General features: G+C 39.6%; 1 long non-coding RNA gene and 1 pseudogene across 1 annotated transcript; both read left to right on the forward strand.

Annotated features, from left to right (window-relative positions):
• LOC140694683 (uncharacterized) overlaps positions 1-19,401 on the forward strand; it is a 130,430-nt pseudogene that overhangs the window by 29,600 nt on the left and 81,429 nt on the right.
• Positions 9,274-11,847, forward strand: LOC140694688 (uncharacterized). The gene is made up of 3 exons (XR_012070265.1): positions 9,274-9,541; positions 11,360-11,509; positions 11,605-11,847. It is a non-coding gene; the product is annotated as an uncharacterized lncRNA (long non-coding RNA).

Raw genomic sequence — 19,401 nt, forward strand, 5'->3', positions numbered from 1 at the left:
TCACCTGGAGATACAGTTGTAAGGTTTGAAATTGAGAATTATAAGTCCTCTCAAATTTTTCTTTTTCAAGTACGTATAGGTTACTGAGATCCTCGAATTCCCATATGAATTGTAGCAGCAGATAGTCAGTTTCTGCAGAGGAGCCCGCTGGGATTGTGATCGAGACCACGTTGAATATACGGATCGCTCTGGGGAGCACTGCCATTCCAAGAGCACTTTCTTTTGATAGGGGAATGTGTGTGGAGTGTCTGTCCTGGTATTTAGGTCTTCTTTAACTTTTTTTTTCAACAATGCTTTGAGTTTACAGAGTATTATTTTACTTTAATTATCTTTGCCTTTATATTGAGGACAAGTGTGCAAGGTACTGGGATCAGAAGTGTATTTGAGCCCCGCAACTTGCTGCCACCATGGACGCTGCGCTCTTGCTTCACCCGCTGTACAATCTTGCACAGAATACGACCTCAGTAACTCTCTCTTGAATGAATGATTATATGATTGTTGGATGATGCTTGAGAGTCCTTGTGATGATTTTTTTCCCCAGCCTTTCCCCAGTTCTTAACTATGCCCTTTCTCTTCCTAAACTCCAGCCTGGGTTTCAGCCTGCCTGTGGCATTGATTTTCCTTGTCTGTGGACTCTTCCTTTCACTGGTTCCCGATAATGTTACATGTGGGCTGTGGAAACTTGCTAGATGTCAAGAAAGAGCTAATCCATTGTAGGCCAGTATTTTTAGAGTTTGTTATTGTTTTATTGATTGAAATTAAATGAGGCTGCCCCCTGAGCCCTCCCATGAGCACTTTTGACCTTCCTACAGCTGATACTGCTCTAGTTGCTGCATGTGCCCTTTCCCCAGCCTTGATTTTGTAATTGAATAAGTCACCATCACTGGAGCCCTCTCTTTAAAAGATAAAGAGAACATTTGCTCCTTTTCCCTGTTTGGGGACTTCGATGAGATGAGATCCCAGATAAAGAATGGAGCCCCACCTCTTTCTGACCCCCGCTGTTTCCGTTCCTTTCTTCAGGGGAAAAGAGTACAATTCAACAGTATAAAGATTGATTATGAGCTAATGAGATAGACAAGACAACCGATCATTTATTAAATAACCTTTCATGATAGAAACAAATGTATTATACACACAAACAGCACACAAAGCACTGTAGTACCATGGTTACAATCGTGGGTCTGAGTTCGTGTCCTGCTCTGGAGAGACCAGTCCTGTGAGATGGAGAACTGGTAAGTCGGCTTAGCCTCTCCAGAACTGGTTTTCTGTCCTGCAGAGACGGGTCTCGCTAGGCGTCCCCCCCCGTAGAGGTGCTGTGGGGTGTAAATGACGCGCGTGGGCAGCCTGAGCACAGCTGCTCATTCCTCGTAAGTGCCGGGTAGCATAGCTTTTGCGGTGGTGGCTTTATGACCGCCCCATGTAGACTGTCAGTGCTCTGAAGGGATGCCTTGTGGTTTGGAGATGGGATTCTCACTTCTGTAAATACCCAAGTATAGTGTTATTGGGTCCTGCTGATTTCAGTCTATTCTTTAGAAAGTACATATTGTAGATATATTTTTCAAGCATGCGTGCTTTTTTTCTTTTACTATTTAAAGTTCTACCCTCTCATCTCTTGGTGTTACTTTTCATGGAATCCAGGAAACAGTCCTAAGCTACCTGCCTCTTCACACTTTTCCGTGGTGGTTTCCTTCCCTGATTAGAAGAGGGTTTTGCATAGGAAATTTTATTTGTTCCCCTTTTCTTGGAGTCTCTCTCTCTGTCTGCCCATCTCTCACCTCTCAATCTGTCCATTTCTCAACCCACTGCTTCTTCTGACATGTTCCAAAACGCATTTCAGGTAGCTTACAGAAGAACAGATACCAAATAAACAGGTGAGAAAATGGGGCCCAGTTCAGACAGTGAGGCTAGGAGGCGAGCCTGTGTGAGGGTTGCAGGCGTGAGACACATGCCTCTGCCATGTGACTTATAAGATCGACAGCAGCAGTGTGCTTCAAGCTCCCAGCAGACACAGGGAAGCAGGATTTGAGGGAGATGCTTACTGGCTGTGAAATAAATAAGTGACTTAGGAGAAGCCCAGCCTTTCCAGCTATTAAGGCTTAGGAGAATATTTTGAGTGTCTTCCAAAATCAGAGTATGGCATCTTTTCTTTTTTCAGAGTTCTATGTATAGTTGGTTACATTCTATACCTGGAAATTTCTCCAAAACTGCTTCCCACGTGAGTCCCATGGCTCGGGAATTGGGTGGTTCTGCTCATTGATGGGGGTTGGCCAGAAACAGAAAATGAGAGCCTCAAAGGGGCCTGGGATTTGTCAGTTATGTTTTGTCAGTGCTGTAGGGTTCAAGAAATGCTTTCACCGTTTCTCTCCATCTGAGGCGGCAGCGTAATCTCTTACCAGCATCAGGAGCTCAGGGCCACGGGATGGTGGGGGCTGACTGCACTGCCGTCAAGACAGCTGAGCTAGTCACTGCAGGTGTGGTTCTTTTACATACTGCATTTCATGTTCTTTACTAGAATGTTTCAACAGGGAGTTAATTAACTGAGTTAATTAACATTTAATAAATATGATCTTTGTTGAAAAGACAGTTATAGGCAGAATATAAGCTGTGAAGTCTTTAAAAACGGTTTCATTACTGAAATTTCATTTGGGGAGATACACGGTTTATCTTATATATGGCTCTCTTTTAAAGTAACAAAGAAACAAGACAGAAAAGGCAGAGGATGATTTCTGTTCTTCCTCTCGGCTTGCAGGTGCCCTCACCCCCAGTAGCATCAATCAAGACACCAGCACTGACACTGGCCGTGCTCAGAACTGCCTCAGCCCTGAAGACACTGCTGACAAATAGAAGGGGGCCACGCCCTGTTACAGCAGGTGCTCTCACTTTGTGGGTCCTTATGTAACTTCGTGGTGTTAATCAGGATCGGCCGTCCTACATTGTGTGATGCTGCTGCTTTGTCTCCTAGTTACTTGTTTCTCTAAGTAGTCTTGTATTATTCTCCAATGCATAGTACTACACACCTAAAAATGCTTTTTTTCAGATGAAAAAGAATGTGCATTTAAAATAATAACTCTGAAAAAGGGGGCAAAAAAGGCTATCCTTGTCCCGCTATTCAAAGATAATAATTAACACGTTAACGTATATTTTCATCAGTGTGGATCACCTCTGTCATAAAAAACCAGAGAGCACTCTGTGACTGTTTACTGTGTGGACACCTCCATTTTCCATTCGGCTTTTTATATGTTTTTCTACAATATTCTATCTCCTCTGGCATGATTTTTGATGACCAGTATAGCATTCTGTCTTGTGGAGGCATTGTCCATTTTACTTCGGACTTAAATAAACTTTTAAATTCCAAGTATACTTAACTGAAATACTGAAAAGAGAACTGTGGTGGTAGAGGAAGGCCCTACCTCCCTTCCCCTTATTTCCGAAGAGTAAAAAGTGTTGAAAATTTGATATATATGTTTCATGACCTTTATGCCTATGACATACATATATACACACATATGAGAATTCCATGTATACGTGTGTGTATATATGCTTTATTTAAAAATGAGACCATACTATATGTTTTTCTGCAGCTCACTTTAATCACTCAGGTGTATATCATAGACGTCCTCCCACTCCAGACTCACACGGTCCTTTCAGATAGAGTGGAGGGGTCTCCTGATTTGCGGGTGTGGTCTCTTTCCCACGCACACCTTTGGTGAGAGAATGCTGTGGACAAGGCCCTGGACCACGGCGAAACGCCGGCTCCCTCATTGCTCGCAGCTCGTCGTGATTTAACGCATCATTGTCTTGATGGTGGACAGTTAAGTTTTCTCCATTTTCCACTGTCAGAAAGGATATTTGACTGGCATCCTTCTTGTACAGACATTCCTGTGATCTTTTATGAGTATTCCTTTAGTTAAGGCTTCTGGAAATTTAGTCCCTGGATGTGACATTTACATTCATCACAGACTCCATTCAAGTAACTCTAGAAATTCCTTCCATAGGGGAATGAAAAGATGCACAATTACTTATGTAACCAATTCTCTATTGCTGGATATGATTTCACTTCAGTTTTTCTTCCCACCATTGTAAACAGTGCTGTGTAAATGCCCTGATGGGTACATCTTTTTGGACTAAATTTGTTTTTTCCTAAAGGAAACGATTCCTAGAAGTGGTGTTGAGTCAGTGTGTACGTACGTTTTTCAGAGTTTACATATCCATTGACATGTCGTCCTCTGAAAATGTCGCTCATGGTTTCTTCTCCCACAGATGGACACTAGATAGAATATCTTTTAAAAATATTTGCCAATATGATGAGCAAAAGTGCTTTTTCATTGTTTTAGTTTGCATTTGATGACCAGTGAGGTATTGAGCATTTTTCACTCATTAGCCATTTGACTTTTTTAAAATGAATGATTCCTTTTATCCTTTGCACACATTTAAGTGGGGGAGCTTCTTGTTGGTTTGTGACAGCTCATTGTATGTTATGAACATTAACTTCTTGTCTTCAACAACATGTATCACAGAGCTTTTTCTTGTCATTTCTTGCCTTTCATTTTGTTTAGGAGGATTTTAATTTTGGTAGTGTCTCAAAATATTCTTATGATAATAAATGTATTCCTTATGTGTTTTATCTTTGAAATTATTCTTAAAAATAATTTCTTATACTGGAATAAATCTCCTCTGTAGGTTTTTTTTAATCTCTAAGATGGAGATGATAATAGTACTTGTTAATGTAAGGGTAAGTTGAGTTAATAAGAGCAAAGTGTTGTATTTGCTGTTATTAGTACTTTTTTATATTTACATCACTGTCTGTAAATTATCTTGTGGTCCTTATGAGAGGAATAGTATTTATTCTTTCTAGGTGATTGTCTGATTGTCTCAGGACAATTACTGAAGTCATACTTTTCTCTTTGATTTGAAATCCCACCTTTACAAAATACTTATGTACACTAGAGTCTCTTTTTGAGCTCATGGTTCCCTTCTGTCAATCTGCCTTTCTTACTCCAGCACCATAACTTACATATTGTAAAAATTTATTTAATAATTGGCAGTCTGAATTTTTTTCATTCTTTTCTTCCATCCCAAATTTTCTTGTCTAGTATTATGATTTTATTATTCCTGAAGAATTCCAAAATATTTTGTTCAAGTTAAAAAAAATCAGATTGGAGTTGTCATGGGAGTTTTCAGTAAGTTTTGAATTATTCTGATGAGAACTTACATCTTTACAAAACTGCTTTCCTCCATGCAATTTGTTGATGTCTCTACATTCTCACGTCTTACTTTACCCCTCAGTACAGCCCTGAAGTTTCTCCATTTAGAACATGGGCATTATTTTTTAACTTATTCCAGATTATTGTTTATGTTTTTGTCAATTTTGTAAGTGAAAATTTTTTGCTATTATATTTTTAAACGCTTAAAACTGAAATTTAGAAAGGAAGATTCGGTTTGTAAATACTCACTTTGTAATTTGTCATTTAAAATTGTAAGTATTAAGTAGTTGTTCCAGAATCCTTTCTTTTTTGTTTTTAAAAATTTGTGTCGAAGATTCTCAAAATGTTCATAGCTAAGTAGTATAGGTGGGGAGACAGATGGAGAGAGGTAGTGTGGCTCATGTACAAACTGTGAGCAGTTTCATGGCTGCCTTTAGGCTGGAGAAACCACAGAAGAGCCCAGGTTAGACAAGGAATGGCTTTGTATGCACTTGAAAGCCAGCTTTCCTGCCTGTATGGTGAAGCCTGGTGGGCGTGGCAGGTAGATGATCAAGGTCTGATCAAGGTCATTTGCTGCACAGAGCGCTGTGTCTGTGAGAAATGGTGACCATTGCCATGGCAAATGCTTGGTGCCAGGAACAATGCAGGGGAGCTGGGGAGCCTGTGTTAAGGATTTTCCAGCCCTGGGAGTGGGAAGATAAGACTCTGCATTCAGATCTGAGTTTGAATTAATCCTCTTTAGTTTACTGGACCTCTGACTTTTGTCAAGTTATGCATCCTGTTTGAACTCCTGCTTTGTTGTCTCTCAAAACAGAAGAATTACAGCCTGCTGCTAGAGTGTTTGATCAGGGTAAATGATTTGTGTCTATAAGATGCCACGTACAGTCACAAGCTCAGTGAGCAATGAGCTGTCCCCTCTTCTCCTGCAACTCAGTGCTCGATAAGTCATCAGCAGAAAGTGAGTCCCTAATTTGTATGTGGTGCAAGGAAGAACAAAACTAACGTCTTGCCTTTCCCTGGCAGTATTCTTACTTCTTTGCTTCATGTACCTCTTTCCTCCTTCACTCTCCCCTTTCACCTCCTCCACCAAGAGCCCGAGACTCTCTCAGAACACTAGATTCAAATTATTTAAATGTTGGCTCATTCCCATGAAATGACAGTGACTTAAAAAAACTGTACACATCCCAGAATTCATTGTATTTGATTTACACACACACACGTGCACACACACACACACACACATCAGGCTACCTCCCATTTGCTGAGGGAGAAGGGCCACTTTTCTGAGTTTTCATTTACTCAGTGTGAGAGCAGTCTCTTAAGCAGAATTTCACCTGGCTTCGTGCATGATTTTTTAAATTGGATTTCTGCTTTTTGTCCATAAAAACATTCTCCTATTAGAAGACAGGAAGTGGAGACATAGATATTCTGCTGAGATATTGGTGTTATCATATTTGAGTTTTAATGGACATAAGGCGGCATAGAGTCATACATTATTATGGATGAGAATCCATGATGATGTAACTTGGACAAGAATCTGGGTCTCCTGCCATCGTGTCCACGCGGGTGAAGAGGCAACTGGGTGGGGGATGGCAGGGAACCTTCTTGCTTGAGTTCCAGGTTCTTGTTAGTTTTCATTGCTCAGCTGCCTTTAGTTTATGTCCATGAGGCCTCTCATGGGAAGTTCACTATGTCCTGAGAGACTGAGTTACTAATCAGCAGAAAGCTCTGGACCCACTCATATATTCCAGAGTTTTTCTGCTGACCTGCTGACACTTTATATAAATGAGACCTAACAAACTACTGGATATAAAATCCTTATTGTTATCATTTGCCCTCGAGTTCCATAGGAATGGGGTGCTGTCTCAGGCTGTCTAAGGCTAGATCTGAACAAAGATAGGGTGATAGGCTCTGCTGCTGGACCCTCCCCAGTCGAATGGGATTTCCACCTTAGTTTTTAGAATCAGGCAGATGAGTTCAAATCTTGTCTTTACCAGTTATTAGCTTTGTGACCTTGGGGAAATAACTACTTTTTTGGTTCCAATTTTCTTTATCTGTAAATAAGTTCAGTATTTATTTTAGGGTTTTTGTTTTAGAATTGAATGTGCTAATTCCCTAATTTATTCCTAAAATACTGATCACATGGTTCTATGCTGGTGCCTTAGTAGTTGATTGCTAAGGGAGTCAACAGTGAGAATGGGGGTGGGGCCCCCTGGATCATACAGCTTATATTCCAGGATATGCTTGTAAAAGACAAGATTGCAGTGGATTTTTAGTAAATGTCCATTCCTTTCCTAATCCCCATTGATTGTGTATATATCTTTATACTAATATATGAACAATTTTTTTTGCAGTTTAAATCTCTTTGTAGTATTTAAAGAATGTAGCTATAACAAAAATACGTGAAATAAAATGACTTGACTTTTATTTTCCTTTCAATTAGCAAAACAAAATAAAATAGAAAAGAAAAGAAAAAGTATTGAAGGAGTAGAAATAATTTTATTTCCGTGGAATCAACTCCCTATGTTAGGTTTTTCCATTGTGTTGTTCAACATCATATAAAATTGACAGGTTGTGGCTTCAGTGTTGATAGCTAGGTGAGTATAGTTTCTTTTTGTGGTTGTCTTTGATGAATTATTTGCACTAGATCATAAATGATGTGCATGTTACATATTGGAAACGAGGAAACATTGGAGACATACTACCTCCAATGCAATCATTTTGTTACCGAGTCCAAACTCGTTCTGCTCGCCGCATGACAGGCCAATAAACCGGGAGATGAGGTGTTGGAGCAAGGAATAGTGACTTCACTTGCAATGCTGGCAGACCCAGAAGACGGCAGACTGATGTCCTGGAGAACTATCTTCCTCAAGTAAGAATTCAGTCTCCTTTTATATTAAAAGGGGGGGGTTGTGGTTGGTTGTTGCATACTTCTTGCTTTATGAATTGTTTGTCCTTTGAATCCGCTGTTCTTGCAGCTGTCCATGTGGATCAAATCATGGTACCCCTGTAAAACCTCCAAAAAAACAAAGGCTATTCTCTATTATGCAACTTGCCATCTCTACAGAAGTGCAGATGAGCTAACATTTTTAAAGATCAGGGCCAGGAGAATAGGCTTTCCTGCAGATTTCAGGCTAAAGGCAACTTTCTTTTTCAAATGGTGCAGAGCTACCAAGTCTGAGCCTAGGAAACAGGGCACAGGTTTAAACTCAAAGGAACAGATTTAACATAGGGTAAAAACTGTTACATTTTATTACAATTCCGTTTCCAGCTTCATAGATAATATTAGTAAGAAATATGAGCAATTTTGTATTTTTGCTTCTTAATAACCGATAAGTGTACCAACTATATTTTGTGAGCAGGGATGCTGTGCAGGCATTGGGGTGACAGCAAACTCTTGTAGGGGGTGGCCGACCCTGCAACATCTCTGATGCCCCGTGAGTGTTGGTGAGGGTCCCCGTAGCCAGGGGCTCTCTTCAGGAACCAGCATATGGGCATTGACCTCTGGAGACCTCTTTTTCGGCTGCAGGAATTTTTTTCAGATATTGAGATTGAAAAATCACTCCAGCTGGGAATAATTAGGGAAAAAAAAAGAAAAGGAAAAGGGTTTGGAGTAGAGTAGAAGAGTAGGACTTAAGATCACGGAGCCTGAGTGCTTGGCAGCGGGGCCTCAGGAGAGAGGGGAGCAGAGGTGGGGAGGGGCCTGGCTCCAGAACCAGCTCCTGTAATTGTCCCTGCACGCAAGCCACATAGCTTTAAATTGGCCTGGGCCATCTCTCTGGGCTGGATATCACCCTGGGCAGAACCGTGGTATCTGTAAAGTAAAATGACTTCACAACTATTGCACAGAGCTGCAGGTGTAAGAGAGCCTAAGCCTGTCTCAGAGTGCAGGGGACAAGCGGAAAGGAATGGCAAAATTTCCACTGACAATTGAAATTTTGTTAAATAGCCTGCTACAGTTGTTTGCATCACTTGAATGAATGCAGGCATATTTCTGTGGGCATTTATAGGTTCACTGAACCCCACCAGCCCCTCTTGCCCCCATCGGAGATGGGCTTTCTCAAGCACAGTGCCCCTCCTGCTTGGGTGGAAAACGCTGCTGGTCCTTGCCTGGGGCCGGGCTGCTGCAGGGCACTGAATCCCCGAGGCACGGCCTGTGAGACACGACAGGAACATCTCTGCTCTTGACTGGGTGCCTCCGTTTCCCCTGCAGTGTAAAAATGCCGGTGACTGAGTTAGAAGCATGCTTCCAAGCTGTCCATGTCCTTGGCATCCAGAAGCGGAGCCTGGAAGCTTTCGAATTTATCCAGAATGCGGTTTACATTCACCTTCAGCAGGTGAGTGTATGTCCTTACACAAGTGGAGGAATTACTGCAGTTTTCCTGGAACTTTCTCACTACAAGTCCATTTGATTTTTCTGTGCTAGGATTCAGTATGGCCTGCTAAAAACTCTGGAGTGAGATCTTGAAACCCTGATGAAGAGCATTATTTATTTCATTTCTCTATATGATACTCTTTTACTTTTAAAATTCAGAATTTTTGGTTGTTTCAAAAATTTTTTGGGGGGGTTGGAGAATCATGTTTACTCTTACCATCTTTGCAACCTGTTGCTTTGTGCCTCTCACCTGTCTTCTGTCACTTGTGAGGCGGTTCCATTTGTGACCCTGTCCGGGTTGTTCATGTTATAAAACATAAAGCCTGTAAAAGTACAAGCTTTTTCCTCCGAAGACATTCCACAAATACTCCTTTAACCTGGGTGTGGTTTTAAGAAGACAGAATCTTTAGAACATGTCCTTGCAGGTTGCTAGTGCAAAATCCCAAAATCAATAGTCTAGCTCAACATCTAAAATCTTTCTAATTTACCTTGGAATTGTATGGATAAGTGAAGCAGTTTGCTAAGAACTCAGACCAGGTTTAGAATACAGGCTGGTGTAGCTCAGCAGGTCCTCCCAAGCTGATGCTCTGCCAGAGGGTGGGGCCGAGGGGAGAGGGCGGGTCCTGCCCTCCCTGAGGAGACAATTTCATGGCAAAGACTTTCACCTGGTGAAGAACTTGGAGTTTCTTCTAAGAAGAGTGGGTCTTAAAAGAGTCCAAAAAGCGTGGGAGTGGCACAGTCCCATTTGTCTCAAGTAGGGGAGAGCGGCTGTGGGGCCACTTAGGAGACTCGTGAGTCCAGGTGGGCAGTGTTGGTGGCTTCCACTTGAGCGGTGGGACGGTCAGTGTTTAAAAGCGAACATATTGAAGGCATGTTTAGATGGTAAAAAGGAAAGGATGAAGGCTGGCTGTGAATGCAGGATGGAGTAAGGCCCAGGTTTCTGGGTGGATTAATGAGGTAAATGATGGTCCTTCTGTGCTCTGAGGAGGGAAAGCTGCAGAGGGAGTTCTGGGGGAAAACTGATGAGTTCAGCTGTGGGTAAAGTGAAAGGTTGTTAGATGTGTGGTCTGGGAGCTCAGGTGAGAGCCAGTAGTGAGTAGGGGGAGGTGAGAGGGACTTTCAAATAATTTTGTATTGTGAACATACAAATAAGTATGAGTAATGACACATTTAACACCTCTATATTCTGGATTTAAAGCCCAGTAACATTTTGCTATACTGACTGCAGAGGTTCTTAATATTTTTTAATAGAAATAAGTAGAAACAAAATAGTGGAGTTAGTGAGCATCTTAGAGTAGATGTGTGTCCTTGTATGTATTTTTATACCTCATCTGTTTATAACCATAATCTACAAAAAGTTATCTTGCTTAGCATAAGAGTTAAACACAGGGACGTGACACACATTGTTGGGGGTTGAAGCTGATCTTCTCGGGCAAATTATGGACCCTCTCTTTGCCTTAGTTGCATCGTCTGTGACTGCCCCAGGGCCCCTCATCACAGCTGATTTCCTAGAGTAGATGTTGGGAGGGAGGCTGCTGAAGGGAGTAAGAGGTGGCAACTGCTAGGGATATTGAAGAGAGACAAAAACAGATTAAAGCCGATAAACTGAGTACAAATACCCTCTAAATAGAAGGAATCCCGCAGTGTTTTGAGCCGCTTATCATAAGGGAAAGAAAATCACGTGGATCCAAAGCTCTTGAGCATATGAGTATTGTGGGTGGGAGGGTGTCATTATAAAAGTGTTGAGAAAAGGCCTCTTTGTTTTCCTTGACATTGCCAGTAAGGATGGGGAGCAGAAGCGAAACCCTCTGCTTCACAGTTGAAGGTGCTGTTTTGTGCGAAACTGACCAAAGTTTGGAAACCAGTCATCAGCGATGCTGGCAAATGAAGAGGCTTCTGGATTGGGTGGGGCACTTGCTGTGACTTCCAGGTGACCTGCTGGCTGGGGGCTGTGTGGCGGGCAGTAGTTTTGCAGGGTAGAACGGGCATAATCCCTAGCTCTGATGCTGCTGGTCTGATTAACAGACCTGGGCGCACACTGTCCTAATGGGGCAGCTCGGGATGTGGCCCTGCCGTGCTGAGAGCGAGAAGAGGGCTCCCCTGAGGAGGTGTCCCTGCGGAGAGTGGAAACGTCCTCCTGCAGGGGAGGAAGAGCCTCTGAGCAGCGGGCCGGATGCACAGGCAAGACCAGCATGAGCACTGATGTTTCCGGGAGCCGGAAGTCATACAGTGGCCCAAACGGCCTTGTTCCTGAGAGACTGGAGGGAATAGATGCTGAAAAGGCAGGCTAGGGTCAGACCCTGTGGTGGGTTATGAGTGACAGGAGAGGATTGTTCAGGCAGGCATGAGACAACCCTGTGGGCGTCCCAGCTGGGGCGTCACGCCGAAGGGAAGAGCAGAGTTATAGACTTTGCCACTTATTAGCTGTGTGACTTTGAGCAATATCACCCCACCTCTCTCTATATATATCTTCATCTGTAAAGTGACACAGTGACAAGGTCGTGTCATCAGAAGTATTAGCTTAGCTCTGATCCTCTTTGTCGACTCCTGTCAGTGCTTCCCTGCAAGGATCTGCAACGGCTGCTTTTACCCTGAGACGGGAGGGCGTAGAGGGACACTGTAATACCCGAGGGCAGGAAGGGGTTGCTTTAAAAGCAGACATGTAACAGCCTGCAGCTGCAGACCTGCAGGCAGTTTGGTTGACGGTCCTTGAGAGGACTTTGGAGGCCTTAGCGTCGTCTTAAGTCTTGTTTCCCCTTGGGGACCGGATTTGCCTTTGGGGATTGATGTTGAAGATTTGAGCTTCTGCAAAGCTGTTTTCAGAGATGTGTATATACGTAAAATATCATATAAAATAAAATGATTTATTTAACGTGTGCGAATTTGTAGCTGTTAGGAACAGCTCTGTTGGCCTGGTCTCCACGGAGGACACCAAGGGTCAGCAGAGCGTGCAGGAGGGCAGGCAGCCTGCAGTGCTTCTGCGGGGTGTTCTCCCCAGCAGGGCGCTCTGCTGAGTTGAGTCTTCTACGAGTTTTGTTGCCAGAGGAGCAGACAGCAAATTAATGAGTTCTAGAGGGATTGTATAATGACAGGAAGAAATAGGAACCCGGAGATTTTCCGGACTAAAACACGCTTTGGTTCCTGATTCAGTGTGTTCCATTACAGAATTGATGAGTTGTGTCTATTCTGGAACGTCATTGAAATAAACGTTCAGCCTATATGTTAAGGGCTTTGTTTTATTTGGCTGGAGGCCTCGAGCCGGGATGACAGCCTCTCAGATCACTCTGAGGGACTGCTCCCAAGAGGTAGGGGAGGAGCTAGGATATATAGAAGCTTACAACAAAGACCAGGTAATTGGAACAATAAAATATTGCTTGTTATCTAAAGAAAACCAGATATCTCAAGTTCAAGTATTTACTGCATTTCTATGTATGGTGAGAAGCAAACATTTGGGTCATTGAATTCATTCCTTTGGCAAGCCCCTGGCTATCTAGGGCCAGTATCCTGTCCTTTCTTACTCTGAGTCTGCTCAGAGGGCACCACTATGAGTGGCTGAGAGGCCGGGCTGTAGGCATGTACTCGCTGGGGGTTGGCAGCAGCCGCTGATGACTCGGATTCAGCATTCTTTGTTTACTGTCATGGTTGCAGTATTTTCATGCACATTGTAGTATTTTCATTCACAGTGCTCCCACTTGGTCCTAAATTTGACCAATATTTTGAGAGAAATTTCATGACCAATTTTGTCCCACGGTGCTAGGATGGCTCATTCCTAGTTCAGGTGAAGAATCTTCTAAGTTGCCATTCAAGGTGTAAGTTTTTTTTGGTCAGGCCCTGTTGATACTAAAAGTTCTCTGGATCACCTGTCTTACTACTCTATTATGATACAGAAAGTGTTTACCCATCTTTGCTCATTCCCATACCTAGAATCACACTATTATATTTATTTTATTCAGGGTTATAAATTTTATCTGTTTCTTCAAGATGTTTAGCCATCATCAATCTTGTGGGCCTAGTTACACATTGGGAAATGTAACAGACAACAATTTTATAAAATAGACAGGATATAAGTAATACAGCTAGTAACGTTAATAAAGTCACGAGTAAGAATTTAATAGTCGAGAAGTTGTATTTTTGGGTTAAAATTTTGCTTGTGTTTCTGAGTTTGATCCTATGAGAAAGTTCATATTTATGGTCAGGGTCAGAGCAGGTATTAATTGGCCAGTTGAAATCTCCCACCTTGTAAGATCAACAGTGGCCTAAACAGAACTATAAATTCTTTTTAGAATAACGTTTCTGAGGGCTTTCTAATTAGAGCCTTGTATTAGGGAAACCCACCAAGGTAACACAGAAGTACTAGACATAGGTAATTTATCATAAACTTAACAAGTGGAGTAGATCATAATCAAAGGTTGGAGAAATTATCAAAGTAATTGGTATACAGTCCTGGTCCGGTGTCTTGGGTCAGCTGTCTAGCTCAGATGTCATCTTCTTCTCATCCTGGTCTGGTTGCTTTTTCTCCATTTGGGCATTGTTTTAAGGTGAGCAGCACTCGATAGGCCAGTGCACTGCAGGGGATGTTTCAGATAGGAAATGAATCCGAGACTCCGTTTCCTTCAGCTTTGGTGTGTATGGTCTGGTAAAGAGTACCTGAAAAAGGGTCATTCCATTCAGGTTGGAGACAGTTCTTTAAGTCATGCCTGTTGCAGTATGTATAATCCCCTGGCTGCAGGTCATGGGGCATTGGAACTTTACCCAAGGATAGATTTCTGAGCTTCAGAAACAAACCTAGAGTATCCTTTTCATAATTCAATTAAACCGTACAGTAATGTGACATAACAGCAAGGAATGATCTGGGAAGTGTCTTAGTAAATATGGACCTCAATTAACAAAACTAGAATTTAATATCCACTAAAATATAATTTATTTTCTCTCTTAAGTTACCCTCAGTTTTCTCAAATATAGCCAAATCAAGATTAATTTTTTACAAGTTTAGTCTGATTATTTGATCATATAGGCTTTTTTAAATTGGCTGTGTTGGAAGTTTTAATACGGAGTCTCAGGGTAGAATGTTAAGGTTTGCTAAGGCCAAGAAAGCCACGTCAAGGCTTTTCATGGGTTTCTGCCTTACAGATTTAGGTAAATTCTTTTCTCTTTAAAATCCTTAAAATATCTTTATACTCCTATATCTGTTAGGAGATGATGTCCCTAATTTGTTTGATAGAGCCACTGGGGACCTAAGTGTTTTTAGTCTCTTGAGGGATCAGATAGAGAGAAAAGATAAGTGTTCCAAGTGTGATTACATAGGTATAATTTATCAAATTGCTGTGAACCATAACTAGCTTAAGGAGAAGAGATTCTTTACGTATGGGAAACAGGTTAAAAGCCAGTAGTATTTCAAACAATATCAAAAATTATAACCATATTCAGCAGGTTAATCAGTCCCATGTAACTAATTCTTTTAATGAGAGTTTTCATTAGAACTTTAAAATGTCTTACCCAGTTTAGTTCAGTGCTATAGTGTGAAATTTATTAGGAATCAGTAAATCTCCTTGAAGAGAAAGCATTTTGCAAAACCATCAGAAGAAAACAATTAACTGTCTATAAATGACAAAAGATTTAAAAGCATGGTTAAACACCGTTACACTATAATCAATAAAGAAATCTGTTCACTATACCCATAATTATCACTGGTAACATTTCAGATATACCAGAATTTTAGGGAGTCCATATAATTTCTACAATATCTATATTAATAATATTGTCTCATTCAATATAACCTTAGAAGTTTTATGATTCATTTGACAATTCCATGTTATTTAAAATGCCAAATGAAACTTTATAGTTAAAAATCTCTCTTTGGGATGTTTCAGGGGCCTTCTGTAGCATCCCAAACTTAACTGGAGATTAAAAGAATTTTAATTAATTAAATTAATTTTTATTTAATTAATTAGAATTTTATATTTGGGGAGCTTTTTGAAAGATTTCAGAACACTTGATCAGATAAACATATAGATCACTGTAAAGTAGTACTAATTCATTAACAAGAAAATACGTCAAAGGTAAAGGCAGAACAGATCAGCTAAGTGGTATAAGAAGTTTTACAATCTGTTACTGAAGGAGGATTAACATTTTAAGAAAATTTTTTCCTCTTAACAGAGAGAAAAACAATTCTAATCTTGTACCAGCTTACTTCTAAGATTCATTTACGTTGCTCAATTTGTTTCTAAACTTAGCCAATTCTGACCATGTACAAAACTCTTCCCTCAGGGTTCCTTTTCCACAAGCCTTCCACAGCTTTCTATACTTATATTAGTGTGTCCCTTATTTTTCTTCTATTCAGAAGTAACCAGGTTCAGGAGAAAGTCACTATTTTTCATTAACAAAATATATTTCCATTCTTATATCTTCCTTTACGCATTTATATTACTTTCCTAGGATACTGAGATCATTCCCTTACTAATAGAGACTATTTCAGTGTGACACCAACCATTTATTAATATTTCTATATACCTTTAGTTTCACTGTAAGAGGAAGTTAAATGTTAAGTAATTCGTATTTCAATGTTATTTTATCTGAAAATGGCATAGATATTTAATAAAATCTTGTCATTAAACTTAATTTAGCACAACACTAGAATTTAAAGATACCAAACACTTAGAGATTATCTTAAACATACATTTTAAAAATATATTTTAAATATTTACCCAAAGCTCTCATCTCATTTGCATTTAATTTACTTAAAATTTTACCACAGCACATTACTTTTATTTATTTTTTGACAAATCTGCAACAGATATAACAGGATCTTATTTGACTTTCATTAAACCTAGGTACAGTAAAGGTATTATACATAATATTGATGACTTTAAAGATGTCTATATTAATTAGAACATACTTAAACTAAACAATATCAAATATTATCTTAATATTGAATATTTTCCATTTCACATGACGCTGAAAGTCAATTTGTTCAGTTGTTATTTTAAAAATACTTAATGTTTAAGCTCTTATATTTTTACGTCAATTAAGCAGAGCTCTATGACTTTGAATTTTTTTTCCTTAGCAGTAGAAATATCTCACTTCTATAATGTGTACACAGGCTTATAATCAGAAAAAAGCTAGAGATCTCATAGCTTCACTTTAAAACTTACTTATAAGATAGGTATAATAATAGTTGGAGTAAGCTGAATTTGCTTGCTCAAATCATTAAGGCTTACTATTTATGAAACAGACAGTTAAAATTTCTTCACAATGTCTGAAGGACCCTTCAGAGTTCTGAGTTCTAATATGCCAAAAATTTCTTGGCCTTAAGGTTTATTTCGTTGAGCTAATTAGACTCAGTCCTAGGTCACTGTTTGTTGTATTTATATTTCTGATGTGCAAGACAAAGACACTGTCTTCCAGGTCCCCAGAGAACTGTTCTCTCACCCAGGCCGTATTTTATCTCCTTAAATGGCATTTTTGTATCAGTGAGAAGAGCTGTAAACAAACAATTCCATGTTTTAAAATTTTAAGGCTTACTTAAATATGTCTTCCAAAACTTGCATAAGGCATTTAGTAAGATCTCTTTTCCTTGTGTTATAAGTTAAACCCAGGGTAAACCTATATTTTTTTATTAGCCACTCAAATTAGTTTTTAGTTTTACATTATATTGGACGGCTTATGTAACTATATTGGTTTATTTTAATTTGTTCAATTAATATTTTCAGAGGGACAGATATGTGCCTAGCCTTATAATACCAAGAAGGGGAAGTGTTTTTCCTCTTAAACATATGTATCCCACAACACAAGCAAAAGTTTTGTATAAAGACCATTTAAATATACCAATTTCACAAACTTTTATCTCAATTTTATTAAATCTTATACCTTTAATTTTTATATATATTAAGTTTAATCAATAATTCTTATTTCTAGAAGGAGTGCCAGAAACCTTTTTTTGTGTGTGTGTGCATTGTATATAATTTTATAGAAGTCTCTAGGATGCCCAAGATTCAGCCAAAGAGCTTAGGCACTTCTCAGTTTTTAATTTCATTAATTGGTCTGTTATCCCAATTATTGATCAAGTATTTCAGTCTATATATACATATATTTCAAACTGTGGTAAGTAAAATGGGCTGTTTTGAACTTTAATCTTGGGGGGGAGTAGGTGAACTCTTTGGCCCTTTTTTTTTAACTTTACGTTGTGTAGTATCAAAACCCTGTATGTAAATCCAAAAATGTCCATTTTATTTATTTGATTCAAAATAACCATATAAAAATATTTATCCTTTTGGGATAAGCCACTTATTTTTTTTTTCGACATTTTTACAATCATTTTTCCAGTTATTCAACCTAATTAACATTAATTATTCTAAGTTTTTATTAGCATATCTAGAAACATTTATCAGAAAGGAAAACACAAACGTAGCTTTTCAAACCAGTTTTATTTTTTAACTAAGTTCTTAGGTTAACCATTAGATATATTTTTCTACATTTAAACTTGATTTTAATAGAAACCATAAAACAACTGTTTATAATGAGATCTCTTTAAACTTTCACCAATTAAAAAGTTTTTCCAAATTAAAAAATCCATCATATGGCCGTCAATTTATATACAAATATAATATATATATAGTGATTTTAAACCAATAAGATGAAGAGGCCCTTCCACATGAGAGTCGGGGTGTTGCCTAAATAAAATTCAAAGGTTTACTCTCCAAAAGCTAAAAGCCTTTGTGGTCCAGGCTGATGCAGCAAAGTTTAAGATGGCAAAATATCTGAAAATTGGTACAATCAAAGAATTGCTTAGAATCCCAATTTATTTGCGTGGCCACCATATGTACACAATACTTGAAACTTTTGTATGGTGGAGTCCAAGGTTTCCTTTAAAAAATAAAATAAACATACATATACATACATACACACACTTAAAACACCCAGAGAAAGATAAAACATTTACATTTCAAGGACACAGGAAGAGAAATCCAAGTTACCCCTAAAGGGGATTTTGTTTTTATAAGTTCAGAATTCCAAAAAATGTTTTTATCAGGCCTGGTTAGTTATTTTCAGAGTGAGTTTTTTTTTTTCTTATTCCCAATTAATGTTATAAATTTTGTATGTACATAAACCTGGCTGGGGTAATAGTTGGAGACTGGCAATCTGTCATTTCTTTTTCTTTTCTTTTCTGTTCTTTATTTTTTTTTTTTTGAAAGTTCTATTCCCCATTGTAAGGTCGGGTTCTCAGAATAAATTTGCTAGTAAGATTTCCCACAGGGACAACTCTGTGGCATGAAGTCTTTGTGTCTACCACTCCTGGAAGATTCTCTGTCACCCGAGAAAGCTGTTACCAGCCAGGAGGATGGTCCGAATTTTGGAGTTGAAAGTTTCCTCATAAGAGTTTTACTTTTATCCTGAAAAATTCAATGGAGGTAACCAAATTGAGGAAAATATTAGACCAGACTCTTACCTAACCACTCAGTCCTGAACCCAGTGTCTTTCAACTTGGAGTCACTCAGGATGTCTCCACTGGGTGAGTATTTTCCTCATATGTTTCCACCAGCCCCACTTTGGACATATCCTCAAGGTGGATATTTCCTGTTATCTTTCAACCAGGCCCCACCCAATATGTCTCCACTGGGTGGGTAATTCACCTCAGTTTCTTTCAACTGGAGGGCCACGTACCTGGATACACCGCCAGATAAAACTTAGGATCATCAACCAATATGTGAGATCCGAGAACCAAGAGAGACTCACCCAAATTCATCTGGACTCCCCGAGGAGGTGGATGGGCACAAAGGGCCACTGCTGGTACCAAGGCTCCAGTTACTTGGAGAGTTCAGGTGG

This window comes from Vicugna pacos, unplaced genomic scaffold (assembly GCF_048564905.1).
Source record: "Vicugna pacos unplaced genomic scaffold, VicPac4 scaffold_102, whole genome shotgun sequence".
NCBI classification, from domain to species: domain Eukaryota; kingdom Metazoa; phylum Chordata; class Mammalia; order Artiodactyla; family Camelidae; genus Vicugna; species Vicugna pacos.